This window comes from Vulpes lagopus, chromosome 4 (genome assembly GCF_018345385.1).
Source record: "Vulpes lagopus strain Blue_001 chromosome 4, ASM1834538v1, whole genome shotgun sequence".
NCBI classification, from domain to species: Eukaryota; Metazoa; Chordata; class Mammalia; order Carnivora; family Canidae; genus Vulpes; species Vulpes lagopus.
This window is the reverse complement of record NC_054827.1, coordinates 147,363,869-147,377,615: the sequence shown is the minus strand read 5'-3', so window position 1 is coordinate 147,377,615 and position 13,747 is coordinate 147,363,869.

Sequence of the window (13,747 nt, the reverse complement as noted above, 5' to 3'; positions counted from 1 at the left end):
ACATAAACTACACTAACACATTGATATATCCCTCGGAGGTGGGTACAACGTTGAAGCTAATAAATATCTGCTAATGTGTCTTGATATGACATTTGTAGGTGAAATTATACACAGTAAGATTCACATGTCAGACTTGATGCTGTGAAAGAGACACCGTCAGTTCCACTTTATGGATTCAAAGTCCACATTTCATTTCACCAGCACTAGGATAATGATTTGCCTACTGCTTTGATCCCTGAAAGCCACTCTGATTTCTGATGGAAAGAGAATATTCTGTTTCTTTCCTTTCTACATAAAATTCGGCATTCCTTGAATTAATTTCTTTCAGAAGACATCCCATAAAGCTCCATTTGAATATTTTTTTAACGTACCTAGTTAATTCTAAGATTAGAACCCCTCCCCAGCTAAGAAAGGAAAAAAAATGTTAATAAGTTGGGATTATTTCTATCTTTGTTTAGTACAGTTAAGTGTATATTCACAAATGGTTTAAATTGAAGTTTTATTAAAAGGGGAAAAAAAACAAAAAGGAAACCCACAAAAGATAATTAAAAAAAATTCTCCAATTTATCTGCCTAGGAATATGGCCATCTGCCAGGTGGAGCCACCGTCAAATACACATATGATTCAGAGTGACTTACAGTCTAATTTCTTTAGGGCTTCCACCTGTGCTCAATTAATGACCTGCAGAACTTGATACCTGCTTTCCTTGAATTTTCTTAGTTTCTTTTTGGGTAACCTACTCTCTGCTTGGCCAGTGGAATGCCCAAGCAGTATCTATTATATGTGGCAACTGTCCCCACTGCCCCCAGTTGTACCATTTTAACTCTTCCTTCCCTTATTCCAATACTGGCTTATTCTCTGATCCCTCTTTTCCTTCCATCTTCTAATTTGACAACCCTCGTTGGAGCCGCCAGATGGCTCCAGCTTAATTTTTAGTCTTGACATCAAGTGTAGCCCATCCTATCCCAACTATCAGTGGTTCTAATCCCTGGATTCTTGATTTTGACCTTTTTGCCAAGCCTTCTCCACAAACCCAAAGCTTGTCATTGTTCTCCTGTTTAGTAAGACACTTGGACAGTCCAAAGCTGAATATCTCCTTTCTTTGTGTCCCTCAGAGAATTGTGTTGAAGTCCTAATGCCTCATACCTGGCACCCCCATATGGCTTTTTTAGATGTAATCAAGTTAAGATGAAGTCATGCTCAATCAGGGTGGGCCCTGATCTAACATGACTGGTGTTCTTATAAGAAGAGAAAACCGAAACACTGGGAGGAGAATGGCATGCGAAGACAAAGACAACTGACTCAGAGGGAAGGTGGCCATGTGGAGATGGAGGCCAAGATTGGGCCACCATTGCTGAGGAATGAGGAATAAGCTGAGAAATACCTAGGGCTACCAGAAAGTTCAAGAGGTGAGAAGGGACTCTTCCCTAGTCTTTAGAGGGAGCATGGTCTTGCTAACACCTTGATTTTAGATTTCTAGCCCCTGGAACTATGAGAAAATACATTTTCTATTGTCTTTAACCACTCAGTTTGTGGCAATTTCTTACAGCAGCCCTAGGAGACTAATCTAGAAACTCCAACAAGATGTGGCCCAGTTGGCCCTGTGGTTGGGCACTGAGCATCAAGAAAAGCAGAAACCATCTGTTCCAGCTCTCTGTTTGGAAATACTTTCTTATATTTCAATACCACATTAAAGTTCACAGAACAGTTTCTACATACGTTATCTCCACAAGTCTATGGGATTGATCTGAGCCCCTGAATTTAACAGTCGAGGTAACTGAGTTTGGATGTTGAGTGGCATGATCAACGTGACATGGCTAGTGGACGAAGGAGTCCAGGTCAATCCAGATTCTTCTGACTAAAAGCCAAGGCACTTTCGACTCCCCTCTCCTGTCTGCATGGCATAGAGAAAGACGTCCTTGAGTATATCTCATTTCAGTCTTCATTATTGTTGATGTGTCTGCTGCTGGAGAGGTGACCTGAGGACTGAAATGGAGAACTCGAACGTAATCAGATCAGTGTAAACATGTGCCAGGTTGGCTGATGTTGCTAAAATAGAACATGGCTTGAATACTGTCCACCTTTCTCCGTCTCTGCTGCTACTACCCTAGTCCAAGTCTCCACCATCTCCCAACAAGGCCACGTGCTGGCTTCATGTCGGTCTGGCCCTGATCTTCCCCATGACCATGTTCTCAAAGTGCCCCAAGGGAGTGTTTAAACATGTAAATCACAGCCCCTTCCCTTGTGCACAAAACCGTACTTACCTTGAAACGCAAGGTCCCGCCAAGTCCTCTGATTCACCTCATGTCTCTCGTATCCCTTGTTCACTATTTTCCAGCCTCTGTGGTCCTCTTCTTTCTCTTGAACATGTCAAGGCCATTCCTGCCACCAGCTTGGCCCCAGCTCTTTCCTATACCAAGCATTCAAGTTGCAACTCAGATATTTCCCCTTTCGAGAGGCCTTTCCTGAATACCCGCCTAAAGTAGTGTTTCCCACCCTAGTCTCTCTCTACTTCACCTACTTCATTTCATTTACTCATAGAAATTCTTACTAATTTTACATGATCTTATTTACGGATTTATTTCTGTGTTATCTGTCTCCCCTATCTAATATCCATCATGGCCAAAACCATATTTATCTTTCGCTTTTTCTACATCTTTCCAGGACATAAAGAGGTGTTGGATACATAGTAAATGCTCAGTAAAGTGAAGGAACACCAGCTGTCAGTAGCATTAAGAGCCGTGCTTTACAGAGCTCTCTGTGCCTCAGGTACTGGTGTGATCTTTACATGAATGATCTCATTCACAGCAACCCAGTGGGCTAGAAATGATTCTTAACTCCCATGTTGGAGATGAGACACTGAGGCTGAGAGAGGTTAAAGGCCATGCCCAAGGTCACACGCCTGGTGAGTGTCAAAGGCAGGACTGGAACCCAGGTGTGTGAATGACAAGCTGATTCTCCTACACCGCTGCTCTGCTCAGATTGTGTACCGACTCGAGTTCCTTCTTTCATGGCAGGCAATGACCATTTCAGAGAGCAAATGTTAGGTATTAAGGCAATGATTTTTTCTTTTTTATTGGAGTTGACCAGTCCAGTACTCAGATCCAGGGCCACCATTTAGTACATGGTGTCAGGAAAAATAGCTCTATTCCTGGCAGTCCCACCGCTTTCAGGGCACCACTTTGACATCATTTACTTTGGTCCTTTATGGACTTGGGGGGGACAAAATTCAGACAAATCAACAGGTCCCCTGACTGTAGAGGATTCTTAGAAAGAAAGAGGGTCATGGTGGAGAACTGTTTGATGCTCCCCTCCTTCTCATATGCCTCCCATTAGTTTCCACTCCTGCGTTAGCAAAGCTGGCTGGGACACAGGCTCCATTTGGAAAAACGATGAAACACAAACGTTTATTGAGTCTGTGCTTCGAATCAACAGGGTTTTCCTCAGATTGAGTTGCCGCCAATTATCCTCCATGCAATTATGGCGATCCCAGAAGCAAGCAGATGGGGAAGAGTTTTGTTTTCAAATGGAGGAGAAACCAATATGTAGGAAGAAAAGGCAGCTTGTTCATTTGAACAGACTCCAGGTGGCTGGTCGCCAAAAGGCAAAGAGCTGGGGAGCCAGGTCTGGCCCTGGATCAGTCTGGCTGCCCACAGACCAGAGAAACCACCGAGACAACAGGCCTCTGCCTCCACTCATCATGCTTGTCTGCCGTCGGCCAGCTTGGCCAGCCTAGTGGAGGCCACGGGAGAGACAGCCCGCAGAGGCCCTTCCAGGTCAGGCTCCCGACCTTGACGCCTTTGGAACATCGAGTTCCACTAGTTTGTTGTTGTTCAACAGCGACGTGTTGGTTTGTTTTATCAGAGAAAAAAAATTTAAGAAAAGATGTGCAAGAGCTCAAGCCATATGGCGAACCTCCTTGGATGGCTTTGATCATTCGGAGTTTCACACAACCTGAAAGATATTTCCCCTTTCTTAAGGATGAGATTGTTGTAAACTTCTTGCTGGACTCTGCCTCTTGAGGTTACTTACCACTCACAAGAGAACTGAGGAGGCCGTTGAGTGATTGCCGTAATTGTTTCTGCCCATATTTTTATTTATAATTGCATAGTTACATAGGGCTCCCTCAGAAACAGTCAATATTTGCTAGTTCCAGGATCATCAGGGTTTGGAGGGAATCTCTTTCCTCTTCTTCTTTCCTCTTTGGCCATTATCAAATCCAAGGCACATGACCTGGAGGGTGGGAAAGATTTACTCGCTCAATTAATTGAGGTAAGAAAGGTAAAATTAATGAGGGAAATTTCCATGCAAAAACCATCCTGATCCACAATCCAAATGAAGGTGGCTTGAATTTTGGTTATTCTCCTACATAGCGAATAATGCTTTGCAATCCTGTTTCCAAAAAGTAACTCCTTTCCCCTAGAAAAACAGGTGAGGCAAGTTGATCTGTTCAGCCACTACAGCTGTGTAACTTCAGGTAAATTAGCTACACTGCCCGAGTCCTGGTGTCTTCCTCCAGACTGAAGTAGCGCTCCCAAATTCTGGGACCGGTTTCACTAATGGATCCAGAAACATGCACTGTTGGTTAGGGGGGAAGAAAACACCCTGATATATTTTGGGCTTTTTAAAGGGCTGATTCCCTCTGTAAGCAGCTAACTGACATGGCCAGAGAGCATGTTGATGGTTTCACAAAGGATCACAACTGCACGTCCCTTACCTGAATGACTATTGCAGGGAAACACTGGGGTATGCAAAACAGAATCTGGCCGTACAGCAAATGTACGAGATGGATGGTGCCTGTTTTGATGGTAAAGGGAAAAAAGCCCAGGACACCTCTCAGAGGCAGGAAGCAATTTTGGAAGTGCTGCAAAAGACAATGATATTGTTCTTGGTTTAATAGGTGATCTACCCCATGAAATAAAGCTGCAGGGCCACGTTTGTCTTGGTTAATAATGTCAGCGGAATGAGGAGGTTTAGCTGTAATAACAGTAATAACTGTGTCGATGTAACTGCTGGGGCTGACTTTCCATCTGCAGCCTCGTAATATATGACCTTTGTTATGTCTCTACCTGTTGATTTTTTAAAGGCAAAATTGGCTTGTCTGTTCTGCTCAGGGGATGGAGGCTGAAAGAGTCCATTTTTCCCCAGACAAATCAAGGTTTTGTGGGTGGTGATTTAATCTCCCAAGTGTCCTTTTGGACTTGATTAAAATTGCAGACAAGGAAAGCCAGACTTTAACAGATACGGGGTTGCTTTGATATCGAATAGATGAGCTTAAAGCTGGACACTTTTATTTACTTCTTGTCTTTCATCAGCTCCTTTTTTTTTTTTCATAAAAAAATATACTGACACCTGTGTTTTCTTCCTATGCCGTTTCTACTGACCTCCCTTGATAGAGTTAGCCATCCCCTACTCTTGGAATATACCTCTCCTGTTACACTTGTCCTACTGCTTTGAAAAGCATTTGTTACCCCATCTTATGTTCATCCCTGGCCTATGGGTTTTTTTGAAGGTGGAGACTAGGTCTTGTTTATCTTTGGGTCTCTGATCCCTAAACTGGAGTCCTGGTTGATGTGTCATACTTTCCAGAAGGGCAGTGGAACATTCTTTCTAGTGCATTCTTCCCCCGAAATGTTTTCACACCATAGGCACTCGTTTTGTTCTCTCAATCATCTCATGCAGCGGTCAGGAGAGGGAATGAGCAAAAGAAGCCTAGATTAAAAGTGAGGTGAGTTGATTGGAAATTGGTCGAATTGCTGAAGATTGCCTAACAAATTAGTAGTGAACACAGGGCCAGAGCATGGGTCAATCCATGTGGCATTGGTAACCCGCAGGATATGTGCAATTATAGATACTTTTGACATGATCCCTCTCTACTATGCCCAGGCTTGTATATGATGTTTCCTTATTTTTCTTTTTATCCTAGCTTCCTTTCTTTCCATTAATTTTAATTTAACTTAATTAATTGTTTTTACCTTCTTCCATTTTGTTCCCATTGCTTCCACTTTTTTGCTCCTCCTTTCCCCCATTTGAGGCCTTAAGGCTGTCTGTGACACATACTGAAGCTGATTGCTTAGCTTAATAATAAGAAGAATTTCCCTGGCAAGCCTTGTATCATGTAGACTTCCCTTCTGAAGCTTGGGGTCTTAGGATTCAGAGTTCCAGAAGTCGCAGGATAGTACTGGGACTTCTGCATTGTACTGAAAATATGAACGACAATATATAAAGAGTATATCATTAGGGAAGATGAATTCTATGACCTCAGAGGACACTAAGCTCATTATAGGGGCATGGAGAGACCTGTGGAGAAAGGAAAATGGTGGTTGGAACTTGAAGGATCTAGTAGAGCTCTGGGGTCAGCTGCCCTGGGTTTGAATGTTACGTCCAGCGCTGACTAGCTGAGTGAGGTTGGGCAAAGTCATTATCCTCTCTAAACCTTAGCTGAGTTACCTGTAAAAAGGAGATAATTATAGTAATAATCATACTATTTCCTGCTGTGAGGATTAATAAAGACAATATAAATAAAGTGCATAGAACAGGGCCTGGGTCATGGTCACTATTCCATACATACTATTATTCTTAAAATGCTAATTTTGGGGATCCCTGGGTGGCGCAGCGGTTTGGCGCCTGCCTTTGGCCCAGGGCGCGATCCTGGAGACCCGGGATCGAATCCCGCGTCGGGCTCCCGGTGCATGGAGCCTGCTTCTCCCTCTGCCTGTGTCTCTACCTCTCTTTCTCTCTCTCTCTCTCTGTGACTATCATAAATAAATAAAAAAAAAAAATTAAAAAAATGCTAATTTTGTGTTACTTTTTCGATCATAGAGTGTCACAAAATTCACCTGAGACTCTGTGGTAAAACATAAACCCTCAAAGAAGCTTTGAACTTGTAATAGGCCTTAGGCTCTGGACACTCAATCCATTTTCCAATTTTAGTATATGTGTTGCCGAAGCAAGCACTCAATCCATTTTCCTCAGACCTGAGTGCACTGTCCCATGGAATGCTCTAGAAGCATGAACTGGGATGGGCACATCAGAGCTGAAGACTTTGAAGGAGGAACTACAGAGTTCCCTGGTCCTCAATGGGCAGTCAATGAAATGTTTGAGAGAGAATGTAGTCCCACATGGTAACTCCTCATTGAGGACAATGGGCACCACCAGCCATAGTCCTGCTTGTAAAGACAAAATGATAAGTAGCTAAGACCTGTTCTCACCGGTCCCCAACTGGCCTTCTTTGGGGTCTCTTAAATCCATAGCCTCAAACACCCAGCTCTCTTTAGCTGGCAGGGCTGATGCCATCTTCTTCATCTCTTTTGTCCCATCTATGCGTGTCCTTCTAGCTCAGGATACAACCTATCCATGCCCTTCTCAACCTCTATCCCTGCCTCTAACCTTCTTTAATCCCAAGAAGAGTTTGTAAATCCAGTAAGTTAATTTGTGATATGTAACCGGCGAGTGATACCGCATGCAGCGGGTTATGTCTTTGAAGGATAGAGTTGATTCTTGTTATTTGTGTTGACTGTGTCTATTAAGTTGCTGGGGATCTTGAGTTGGAGAGCACTGGACCATTGCTCCTAGGGGACACACGGGGTTAGGTTCTTCTGAGCCTCTGGTCACATTTTTGTCAACCCATGGATACTTAACTTTGTTGTACATGTGTTTCTGTTTAAAGACTCATTATTTAATATATATTGTTGGTTCGTTAACATTGAACTCATGGTCAACTGCACTACAACTCTTGCCAGAGTGACACTGACCTAACACACGTACTTTCTCATATCACAGCCTTCTTGTGCTTGGAAAAACTACACAGAACTTTAGCACGACAGTTGGCGGTCATTTTCAACAGCAAAATCATCAACTGAAAGCACAAAAATGTGAAGATCATGGCAGTATAAAGATCCCGAAGAGGACACTTGTTTACAGGATGACGGCTAAGGCAAGAAGTCAGAACACTGTCTTACTGGACCTCAACGGGGAGCATGTGTGTCACACACCTCAAATTTTTTGTCACTCTGCATGTGTCTGCAGATGGCCACCAACGCTCTGCAAGTAATGATTTTTGCCAATAAATTTTAGATCATGGGAAAAATCTGTAAATACAGAGTCTGGAAATAATAAGGATTGGTGCATTTCCCAGAGTTCAGGCTACAGAGGAAACTCTCTTCTGGAATGTGGGACTGAACACCTCTCGAGGGCTCACTGTCAGGGGAGTGGTGGTCCTTAGTTTCCAGTGCGCACATCTGCTTTCCCGTTAAGAGTATGGGGCTTGGAGACAGTCATACAAGCCTCCCCATGATCAGCTGTGTGACCTCAGGCAGCCCAGCCTCTTTGAATCATGGTTTATCGTTTATCTATGAGATATAAATTATTGGGAATTTATGCTAATATTTATATTTAGCCCTCACAAAGCTTTCGGTAAGACTAAAGAATACAGGTAAAGGACTACCAAGTAATCATATCTCAATGTACTGGAAGTATCTGATAACTTTACCAATTGTATTTTGCACCTGCCTTTGATTGTCTTCTATTTTCTTTAATAAATAGCTAATCTGACCTGTCCTTCGAAGCCCAACTAAAGTTTCTCTTCCAGTTTCACGCCAGAGTCTCTCTGGAGGGCTTGGTGTCCTCTGAGATCATGGTGCTGACTACCCACCCACACACCTTGCTAATCATATGCCCACTTATGGAATCATTTATATTTTCATTTGCATTTTTGTCTATTTTTGCCTTGTTTTCTCCATTACACACACATAAAAACACATCTGGATATCTAGGATGTGTAACACTCCACGCAATGCTCTGTGGGTCCCTGACTTCAAAGAGTTCAAGACCTTGGGATCATTTCTGATTATTTTCATATTTGCTTAGTGCTTTCAAGTGGCATTTCTATGAATCCTTGCCTCATCGAATTTTCCACATCTAGGTCTCTTTCTAAAATGGTCAGGGCCAAGCCCAATGTGTCCATTTCATAGATGATACTCATCTGATCATCTGAGAAGTGAAATAAGTTGCTCTAGGTCACCTGATTAACACATTACTCGCAGGGAGACATTAGTTGGTGCTCCAAAGTTTGTGCAGATTCTTTTAATGAGTGAAGTCCAGCTTCCCTGTGAAAGACCTTGAAAAGTTCTTTTCTATCCCAGGTTTACCATCGGTTGATGTGTTGGTTCAAGTTTATCACTACCACCCTGCCATGAGAGTGAACACTCCAGCAAAGGGGATCTGCCAAAGATTCTAGCCAAAATCTGGCAGCGACTATTTGAAATTCCAATTCTGATGCTGATCTGAGCTATAAAAACAATCCGAACCTCATGGACCATTGCACAGAAAGAAAGAAGGAGGCCAGAGACAGATAGTGGACAGCAGGAAACACAGCAGGAAAGAGTTATGATGATGTACAATATTTATCAGCTGCCTCTGGTCATTCCTTTTTGAGCTCGTATTGACAGAGCTTCCTCTATCCTCTGCTTTCAGAGTTTTGTACTCTTCTAATATCAGACATTTAAACCTTTGTTCCAATTTAGGTCAAAATTACTCAAGCAGAACCCTGAGTTAATGTGTAAATTTTCCCCTAGGGTATCCCTCATTTTGGAGTGAAAGGCTTAGTCCCATCTTTTCAGACATTAGTGAGGAGGTGTGGGGGTGGGGGCTAGCAGGAACTTTTCAAGTATTATTCCAAGAAAATACCATGCATATCAATAGAATATACTCTGCTTTGTCCTTTTTTGAGTCTCGATATTTGTAATATCCTCTATTATTCAACCATCTGTCTCTTAGTCTGTCATTTGTAAAGTGGGGGAGTGGAAAACGATTTAGTTCTCCTAGGTCTCTTTCGGTCTCTCTGGGGTAGTATTCTAGGATTTATCTTTCCTTCTTGTCTACTACTCACTGTTCTTTCCAAACTCCCAATACCTTTTTGTGTATGTTATTATTATTATTTTTAATCATTTCGCATAAGGGCTTAAAAAAAGAAAAAAAAAATTCTCCCTCCTTGCTCCTTTATTTCTTCCCCTAGGTCCACTCCTTGTACCCACGTCTTGAACTATCAACCTTAGCAACATCTACTGACACCTCCTCTTCCAACACCTGTGGGCAGGTACGAAATTCGTTCATCATCTACTCACTCTGCATTTCTCCTTCCAGTTTTTTAATTAGAAAGATGTCAATCTTCAGTTAGTTTCTTGGTTACCCTTGTACATTTAAGTAATGTGCTTCAACTTCTGTTTTGTGGTCCATCAACTCTGGTGAGACGAGGACTCTTGTTTTTTGTTTTGGATGCTGTTGGCAGAAAATTGTCTCTACTGGAGTTGTCTTGGTAAAAGGCCACGCCTAGTTTTTGCGCCAGATCAGCATATCCAGGAAAGCTACCTGTCACCAGGTTGGCGATAAAAACTCTGCGACAAGGACACATTGGAAACCGATTATCATAGAAGGTTTAGTAAAGTTAAAACTGATAAACTCAGGGTAAAAAAAAAAAAAATCAACATGATAAACAGTCATTGGGAAAATCGCTCACTTAAAAAAGAAACACTATCCAACAATTAGCCGAATTAGCACCTCTATTGATTCTTGGAAGTATTTTCTCCCATTTAACCTACTCAGATCAATTAGCTTGGCATCTGCCTCCAACTTCATATATCAATATAACTGTTTTCTCCCCAGCCTAGCTGCTACTTAGGAGATAATGGGAGGGGTGGACAAGACAATAACATGGTTCCGGGAGAAATAAATCTGGAGACTGAAAGAATCAGATTTATTTCCAAAGAAAGTGGTACATCCCTCCCATGGTGCCTAATACACCGGTGGTTAAACAATTAAGTTTATTTTTGGATACAAAGTTAATTACTTTGAAAAGTCAGTGATACTGCCATTGACAAATACTACCCTTAAAGCCCTTAGAAATAACAAGGCAGTCACTCAGAATAGCTAAAACGGCAACATTTGACATTTGTTATTGCAGGAATTAAGGTCCTCCTGCAAAGTTACCTGATCTTTCTCATCTTAATTGAACCCTAGCAGGGCAGGCTTTGGAAGTTACCTGGAGGTGGAGACTGAGAACCCCATTATTTTCCTCGTTAGGCCCAGTGGATATTCCCCAAACGCCCCGATTAGCTGTCAAGCCCCTTTCTTTCAATTGTTAAATCCCTTGATTTTAAATTCTATTTAGGAGCTAGGCTGGCTCCAAATGTCAAAGAACACCATCATAATGGCCAATGAGTGACTTGAAATTGGGTTTGCCTTCTGCAAAATTTAGATCCCTTTTAGAAGCAAAGGATCACAAACGTGAGGCAAGTAATTGAGCACTTGCGTTATACAAAGTAAGATTTACGTGGCTGTTAAAAATAATGTCTGCAGATAATATTTAATGATAATGAAAAATGCTGCAAAATACAGTTAGGTGTACAAAGGCAGAAAACAAAACTACCCAGGGCATCTAATTTTATTTAAAACAGCTGCATGAGCGCCATAAAAAAAAAAAAAACAAAAAACCCAAAATTGGAAAGAAGTAGGCTACATTTATTTCAGGAAGGTGGGTCTTTGGTGGATTGATGGATGGTTTTTATTTTTTCTTTACATTTTTCTGCATTTTCCGGATATTCATTTAACACACTTTCTCTTTTATAATCGGAAAAAAAGACTATTTTTAAATAATTGAAAGGATTCTGTAGGTTTAGAAATTCGAGGGGTCCAGACCATCCTGCCTTCCTCTGTTTCTACCTCTTTCATGATGTACCACCGGCAAAGAGTTGGATGTCTCCACATGTCTCTTCTCTTTGAAATTAAAAAAAAAAAAAAAAAAAGGCTGCTGTCTGCTCCGCCATAGAGGGACATAATGAAGGATGACAGAACGGTGCCTTATAAAAAAACATTTATCACTTTAGAGAACAAAACGTTTACCTATTCTCCTAACACTGTGTTTCCCGAGTGAGGACGGCTCAGTTGGAAGCCCCCAGTGGGAATGTCCACCAGGGATCATGGACCGAAGTTTCCCGAGAGGGCTCTTTACGAAGACGGTGGTTGACTTTAGAGAGAAGAACAAGGGTGGTGGAGCCGGGGGGGGGGGGCGAGTGGTGGGGGAGACCTGTGGCAGGTAGCCACTGCCCGTGGTTGTTGTGACTCACATACGATGGAATCCTCCAAAGCAATTAATTGTAATGAACTATTGATAGACTCAACAACGTAGATAAATCTCAAAATAATCGTGTTGAGCAAAAGAGCTCATGCTCTATGATTCCATTTCTATTAAATTCTAATCAGAGGAAGACTAATCCATAATGACGGAAATCGGCTGGGTGGCTGCTTGGGGCCAGGGAGGCAGGGCCAGAAGGCACCGGGAAACCAGGTACCATTTTGTGGTGGAGTCTTCTTTTTTGATGGTGGCAGTGGTTGCATGGGTGCAGGCACTGGTCAGAACTCTTCAAACAGTGAAATTTAAAGGAGTTTTTATGACATGCAGATGAAGTTAGTAAAAAGAGGGGGAGAGAAAGAGAGGGAGAGAGAGAAGCCACGACTAACAGGTTTCTTAGGTTTATTATTTGTTTTACAAGGCTGTGTTTTAAGTTTGTTTTTCTCAAACTGTGAGTGATTCCTGCTTCCATATGTGTTCGGAGGATGTGGAAAAAGCACCTGAGATCTGAGCACATCCCAGTTGATTTGATAGATTTGGTTATAGGTTTGCTCAGTCAGGGGCTCCTGTCCCTATGGTTCTACTCTTTGAACATGAGTCACTTGCTTTTCGATGGGACCTCACAGCTGACTGTCTATATTTTTTCCATTTGATGACCCTATTTTAGGAAGCATGGCAAATGAGCCCATAAATATTTTTTAGTTTATTTGGACTAATAACTCTGAATCTGGGATTTGGAACTTATAAATCCTGAAAAAGGTAGATATCATGATGCCTATTTTACTACTAAAGAAACTGAAGTCTTGGAGAGACTTTTTTTTTTTTAACCTCTTCAGGATGTTTTATTAGTTAGTAGAAAGCTGGAACTTATATATAGATTTGTCTGGCTCTTTTAAAAGTAATTTTATCAGTTTCAGGGTTCCCAGGTGGCTCAGTCGGTTAAGTATCTGACTTTTGCTCAGGTCATGATCTCTGGGTCCTGGGATCAAGCCCCATGCTGGACTCCACGCTCAGTGGCGAGTCTGCATCCTCCTCTCCCTCTGCCCCTCTCCCTGCTGCTGCTCTTTCTCTCCCTCCCTCTCAAATAAATAAATAGAATCTTAAAAAAAAAAAAAAAGTAATTGTCAGTTTATTAGGTTCTCTTTCACCAAGAATTCTGTTCGGAGAGACATCAGATGGAGACACTCATGAGTGATAGGAAGACTGTGTGTGCCTTCTAGATTGGAAGGTCCATTTTGGAGTCAGGGACCATATTCACTGTATGACACACAGTGTTATTATGAAATTTTGTTAATTGAATAAAGAATCTAATTTCTATATTTATGGCCTGTAGTTTCAAATTTCAGAGTAAAACAGAAGTCGCTAAATCTCTGATTTCACATGTTTTAACTGTCAGTATATAGAAGCTATTCATTTGGTTACTCAAAGAATATTTATTAAGCACCTACCAAGTGCCCTCCATCAGTGCATTAGTTGCTGGGAGACAGGTCATCCCCACCTTTAGTGGTAAAAACAACTTATATTCTCAGAGTTTCTATGGGTTAGGAATCTAGGAATGGATTTTCTGGCTGGCTCTGACTCACAGTGTCTCATAATATTGCAACTGAGGTATTTTGGGGG